The sequence below is a fragment of the Trachymyrmex septentrionalis genome, unplaced genomic scaffold (genome assembly GCF_001594115.1).
Source record: "Trachymyrmex septentrionalis isolate Tsep2-gDNA-1 unplaced genomic scaffold, Tsep1.0 scaffold143, whole genome shotgun sequence".
In the NCBI taxonomy this organism is placed as follows: Eukaryota; Metazoa; Arthropoda; class Insecta; order Hymenoptera; family Formicidae; genus Trachymyrmex; species Trachymyrmex septentrionalis.
The window spans coordinates 195,077-200,779 of NW_017304576.1; the positions used below are offsets into that span (position 1 = coordinate 195,077).

Below are 5,703 nucleotides of genomic sequence, written 5' to 3' on the forward strand. Positions count from 1 at the left end.
CCCGCCACCCGTTGCATAATTTATTTTTTCTTGCTATTTCAAGACCGGCTGCAATTTACATCGTCGGCCTTTTGATCGTAGAGTACTTTTCAATCCTTCTGAGATTTTCTGAGATTTTTTTGAAATATACAAATCTCTCCGACTTTTGCAACATCCAGAGAATTTCACTTTTAAATTTATGAGTTTTCGAATATTTAAATTACGATTTTCGAATACTTAAGCATTTAATTTTGCGCCGATATAAACGTCATAATGGCATTTACATGATTGGAAAGAGTGAGTAAGATTTATCTACAGCAGAGCCGCGCGCAATTAGCATAATGAATAATTGTGCCGCGCACGCCCGTGATACGTCATTCCACCGATAAGTGCTTAATAGGTAAATTAACGGTGACAAAGTGACGCAATTAATCCGGTAACTAGTTATTAAAGTCATCGCGGATACGCCGCGCGCCCCATCGCTATTATGGCGGTAAACCTCGTTTTACCGTAGGCTGAAAAGAGATTGGGATCATAAATATTCAGCGACGTTTAAAGTGAACGCCCGTTGGGAAATTTTCACTTTGAACGATATACAATGATATACATGTACATGTACATACTAATGCATGTACACACACACAAACACACACACACAAAATATATATTATATATTATTTATATATATATATATGTATGTATATATATATATATATTATATATATCCGGATCGCGCATAAGCGGAAGACGAGCAATTTAACAAGAAACTTTGTGTCGTCCCGCATAACGCGACAAACTTAGCGTAACCGATGTAATTCACGCGCAAAGAGCTCTCTGGCTCATAACGCCGCGGATTCAGGACTATTACACATTCCACTCGCGACGGATGGGAAATATAGAGATAGCAAGTAATACGTTATTTAAAACGTTACTTTTATCATTACTTTTTTATAATAACAATTTGGTAAAGTTACAATTTTCCATGACAACGGGTAACAATAACGTCATGGTTGGAATGATCACTTTGAAAAGTAACTCGTTACTTTTTTAAATGCGAAATATGTAATGCCCTAATAGAAATTTGTAGTGCATTTATCGAGCAGTTACTAGGCAGTCATATTAACTTTGTCTAGTAACTGAAAAATGAAACTTTTTATTAGAATTTTAATCAAGATCTATAACGCTTTACCTGCGTTTACAAAAGATGTTTACAAAATCGAAACTCATAACATTTACTGGACAAAAACAGGCTAATATATAAATTATGCAGTATTTTAACTAATAATAATTTATTGATACTAGATACAATAATTTAGCATATGTCTACGCAAATTGCACATATTTTATTCAGTCACATAAAACTCTTGTCAAGTTGTTGTTCATTTCCTACACAATATTGTTGCAACTAATGAGAGTATAAGAAAGAACGATTTTGCTCAAGTATCTAAAAATCTAGCTAAAATACAGATCTAAAATTAATTATTCAAGATGCTTGAGCGTGAGCAACGCTGCAAAAAATTTTGATATTCACTGGAAAAAGCTTCTAGTTGAAAATGAACGAATCAGAATTTTCCGGTTAAATTTATTAGAATTCTAGTTGAGATAACTAGAATTCTGATATAATATTTTTAATAAAATCTATTAGAATTCTTATTTTTATCAGAATAATTATATCAGTCAAAATTCTAGTTATCTCAATTAAAATTCTAATAGACTTAATCAGAAAATTCTGATTCGTCTATTTTCAACCAGAAATTGTTTTCAATATATTAAATTTAATTCAATAATAATTTATTATTATTATTATTATTAAATTGAATTTCAGATCTGTATATCTAGCAAAATTTTTTAATACTTTAACAACTTTCTTTCCGTGCATTGTTTCGGGGTGTTCACGAGTTACTTCCAAATTGTTTCAACCCTGGCGTTATTATTACTGTCATGAAAATTAATAACGTCATTATTACAAATCGCTATTGTAAAAAAGTAACGGTAATAGTAAACGTTACTTGACATCTCTACAAATATTTATACCGCAGATTGCTTACCGGTAATTAAGTTGTATTAATAATACACCGCGAACAATTATTACACGGACATTAACGGTTATTGCTGTGTGCCAAGCGCCATGCTATTCATAACGTACTGCGAAATGATTTTATGATACGTTGAGCCATGAATTTTCGTTAAATCCACGCACGTCACGTTTCGCGCAAAAGCTACGTGATTACAGTATGATAATTTTGTATGCGATGTTTAATCATAAATTGCGGCCCTCGGCATTCTCTTTGCATCGGGGGGGGATCTTATATACTGAAGAAACGATACTTAAGTTTCAGAATTATTTCACTCGGAACGAGCTCTCTTGCTCTCCCCAAGAAAAATATGTCCGACCGGAGAGGACGCGTATAAATTTCTCGAAACAAATATTTTTATTCCACGCTGCGGAAACAATCTCGCAATTTTAGTACGTCAGAGGCAAGACCGGCAATTTTTACGCTCACGTGAAAATGTATTCAAATCGGTTACGTGCAAAATTCAAAGCGATCATGGTACGTCATTTGTTTTCTCCTAACGTAAGAACACCGTACCGGCACGTATCCCCTGTGTCACTGAGGTCGTCGTCGACCTCGGGCTCGCGTAAATGCAGTCGATCTGCGGAAATCCGATCTTGGCAAGAAGTCGCAATTGAGACGATTCGTTCGCGGCGATCGTCCGCCACGCCACGCGCTGACCACGACTACCGGGATCGAGCTTCCCTCGAGGCATGGCGCGAGGTGAACGATCTGCCGTCGTGGAACTCGATCGATCGATCGATATAAATCAAGCGCGATCGTAGAGGAACCTAAATTTCCCGCCTGCCTTGAACAAAGAAACGCGATCGTTTTCGCGGATGGAAGGTACGACCGGATGGAAAAAAGGAAGGTGCTCCGGGAAAGGCGGAAGAGACAGGAAGAAGAAAGACAGAGAGAGAGAGAGAGAGAGAGAGAGAGAGAGAGAGATATCCGGCGAAAGAAAGGCGTGCAGATGTGGACGAATGCGACGCGACGAGCAACGGAAGGAGATTATGCAAACGGCAGCCAATTCGATCGAAGTGCACTGCAAATAACCGCAGTTTTAACCCATTCGATTAAATGCACGAGAAAGCCGGCTGCTTGCCTGCCGTCCATTAGAATATCGCGCTCAGATGCGTAATCTCAGTCTACAGCTGAACGTCGATGTTTGTCATTAAAGGTCAGGTATCATTAAAATCTTACTATTGATTGACTAGTCATGTCATTCATGAAATCGTCATCTTCGCCGATCCGTTGCATTCCCTTGAGGCTTTCGCGGATGTTTTGAATTTTGTACTGAGAGAAAAATGGTTGCAATTACCATATAATTACATAACTATAATTTATAATTCACTTTTTATTTATAATTGCAAGTAAAAATTAGATTGATAACAAATAAGAAGAAGAATTCTATTTTTAGCTGAATCATGATACTTAATAATATTCATATGAAATGTGTTTATAAGTCTGAAAAGCAATTCGGCGCGCAGTTCGAATGACTATAACTGTGGTATACTCGTATATGCATGTATATATATATATATATATATACAATATATATATATATATAGTATGTAATATAGTATATATAGTAATTTAGTTTTTATTGTCACACCCCAGATACCATGACAAGTACCTTAAATTTATAATAAACACTTTACTGGAGAATGATTACCTTTCTGATTTTATTTTTGAGACGATAAATCTAAGATTAAAAGCATTATGCCACAAACAATCCAAGGCACAAAACAATACGACTAACTCGCCACCAGAACGAGAACGTATTTCTTGGTTGGTATTACCGTATATGCATTCAATCTCGAATAAATTCAGGAGTATTATTAGTAATTTTGAAGCTAGCATTTTTCAATTTAAATAAACTTGGAAGATTTGTAAAAGTTCACAAAAATGTTCTCCCGAAAGGGTCAAATAAGAATGTAATGTATAAAATAGATTGCAACGCGACATATGTAGGGCAAACCGACAGAAAATTAAAAACGAGAATTCAAGAACATCGTCGACAAATTAATAGTTCCAATGGCACTAGATTGGTCATTACGGATCACAGACTTTCACTAAATCATGATTTTAATTGGGAGAACGTCAAAATTTTAGACCGTGAACGTTATTTAAGAAGAAGATTGGTATCTGAGACGTTATATATATATATATACAAATATAAAATAATAGTATTAACTTACAGTCTGATACAAAATTTTTACATCACGCTTGTATTTTGATTTTAAACAAATTATAAATAATTTATTATTTTAACGCTTGACTTTATTGACGTTATGTAAACAATGACAATATATGTATGTATCTGCGACACATTTTCAAACAGTTTCGTCAATCTTAACTCTGCTGTGCCTTGACTAACTTGTATTCTCTTGTATTCTGACTATTTTTATACATATCTTTTTTAATGGTTATTGCACAAATTCTTGGACTTTATTCTTATAATTATTTGTTTCTGTAATTACATCTCTCTGCATCAAATCGTAAACTACATATTTTTACAAGTTTTTATTTAATTTTGCCAATAACACATTACCTTTTCACATTTGTTCCAGAAATGAATTGCAACGAAATTCATGCACTTAGGATCTCTTAATTTTTTAGTGGCTGCTATTGATACATGTGATATAATTTTAAAGAATTGTATTAACGTTGATGACTCTAAAAAGAATCGAAACATTCGTTTTTATGAAAATATATATAATCAATTACTGTACTGATTAACAGTATTATTTGATCACGCTCCAACAACTGCGTTACACTCTTATCTGCTCGATATTTCTCAGGATCGTAATTCAGATTGAATTATTTAAGCATTAAAAATTTAACTTTGATCATTATGGCCATTACTTCTATTTCTTATTGTTGAATTTTTCAATGTACGGTCCAGTAAGATTCTTATTGGTAATATTCATGAATAATATGCGTATTTGCAAATACATTTCAGTTTATAAACTGAGCATCGATTCGGTTGGTTGGATTTGAAATGCAATCGTAAATTGAAGATGGAAATAACAAATTACAAATTACGTTGATCATAAATTTAATAATAGTACTAATAAATATATCAAAATATTGCAAAGAATATATATTTATTGTTTTAACTATCCAAATTATTAATTGTTTCAACATTATCACAACTATGATATGCACTTGTAAGCGAAAGTGATTGTTTCGTTATTTTTTAAATACATTTTTCAGTTGTTTATTATTCTCAAGTATATAGTAAATATGTTAAAAAAATATATTATATTGGTTGCAATTATAATTGCGATAGTATTTATTGCATAAAGACGATTATTTTATTTACTATTCGTATCTATATTAATATTTGAAATTATCACGATTTATAGTATAATTTTTTATAGTTAGTAGAATAAGTATAAATAGGGATGAGAGATTGTTGTTATTAACATTATAACAATAATAATTATATAAAAAGATTTTAACCATAATTATTTTACCATGCAATCATAGTAACAAATATTAAACACTTTTCTTTCAGTGCACGAACAAAAACTGGGAAATATTTTAGTATCGTTTACCTCTGAAATAACATAAAGAGAAAGTTTTACATATTTTAAAATGTTATACTGTCATTTTTTTTTTATGTATTTTATATATATTATGTGTATTATATATATATATATAT

At 32.5% G+C, this 5,703-nt stretch overlaps 1 protein-coding gene across 1 annotated transcript in view; it reads left to right on the forward strand.

Annotated features, from left to right (window-relative positions):
* LOC108745670 overlaps positions 1 to 5,703 on the forward strand; it is a 58,919-nt gene that overhangs the window by 2,630 nt on the left and 50,586 nt on the right. The window lies entirely within an intron of this gene.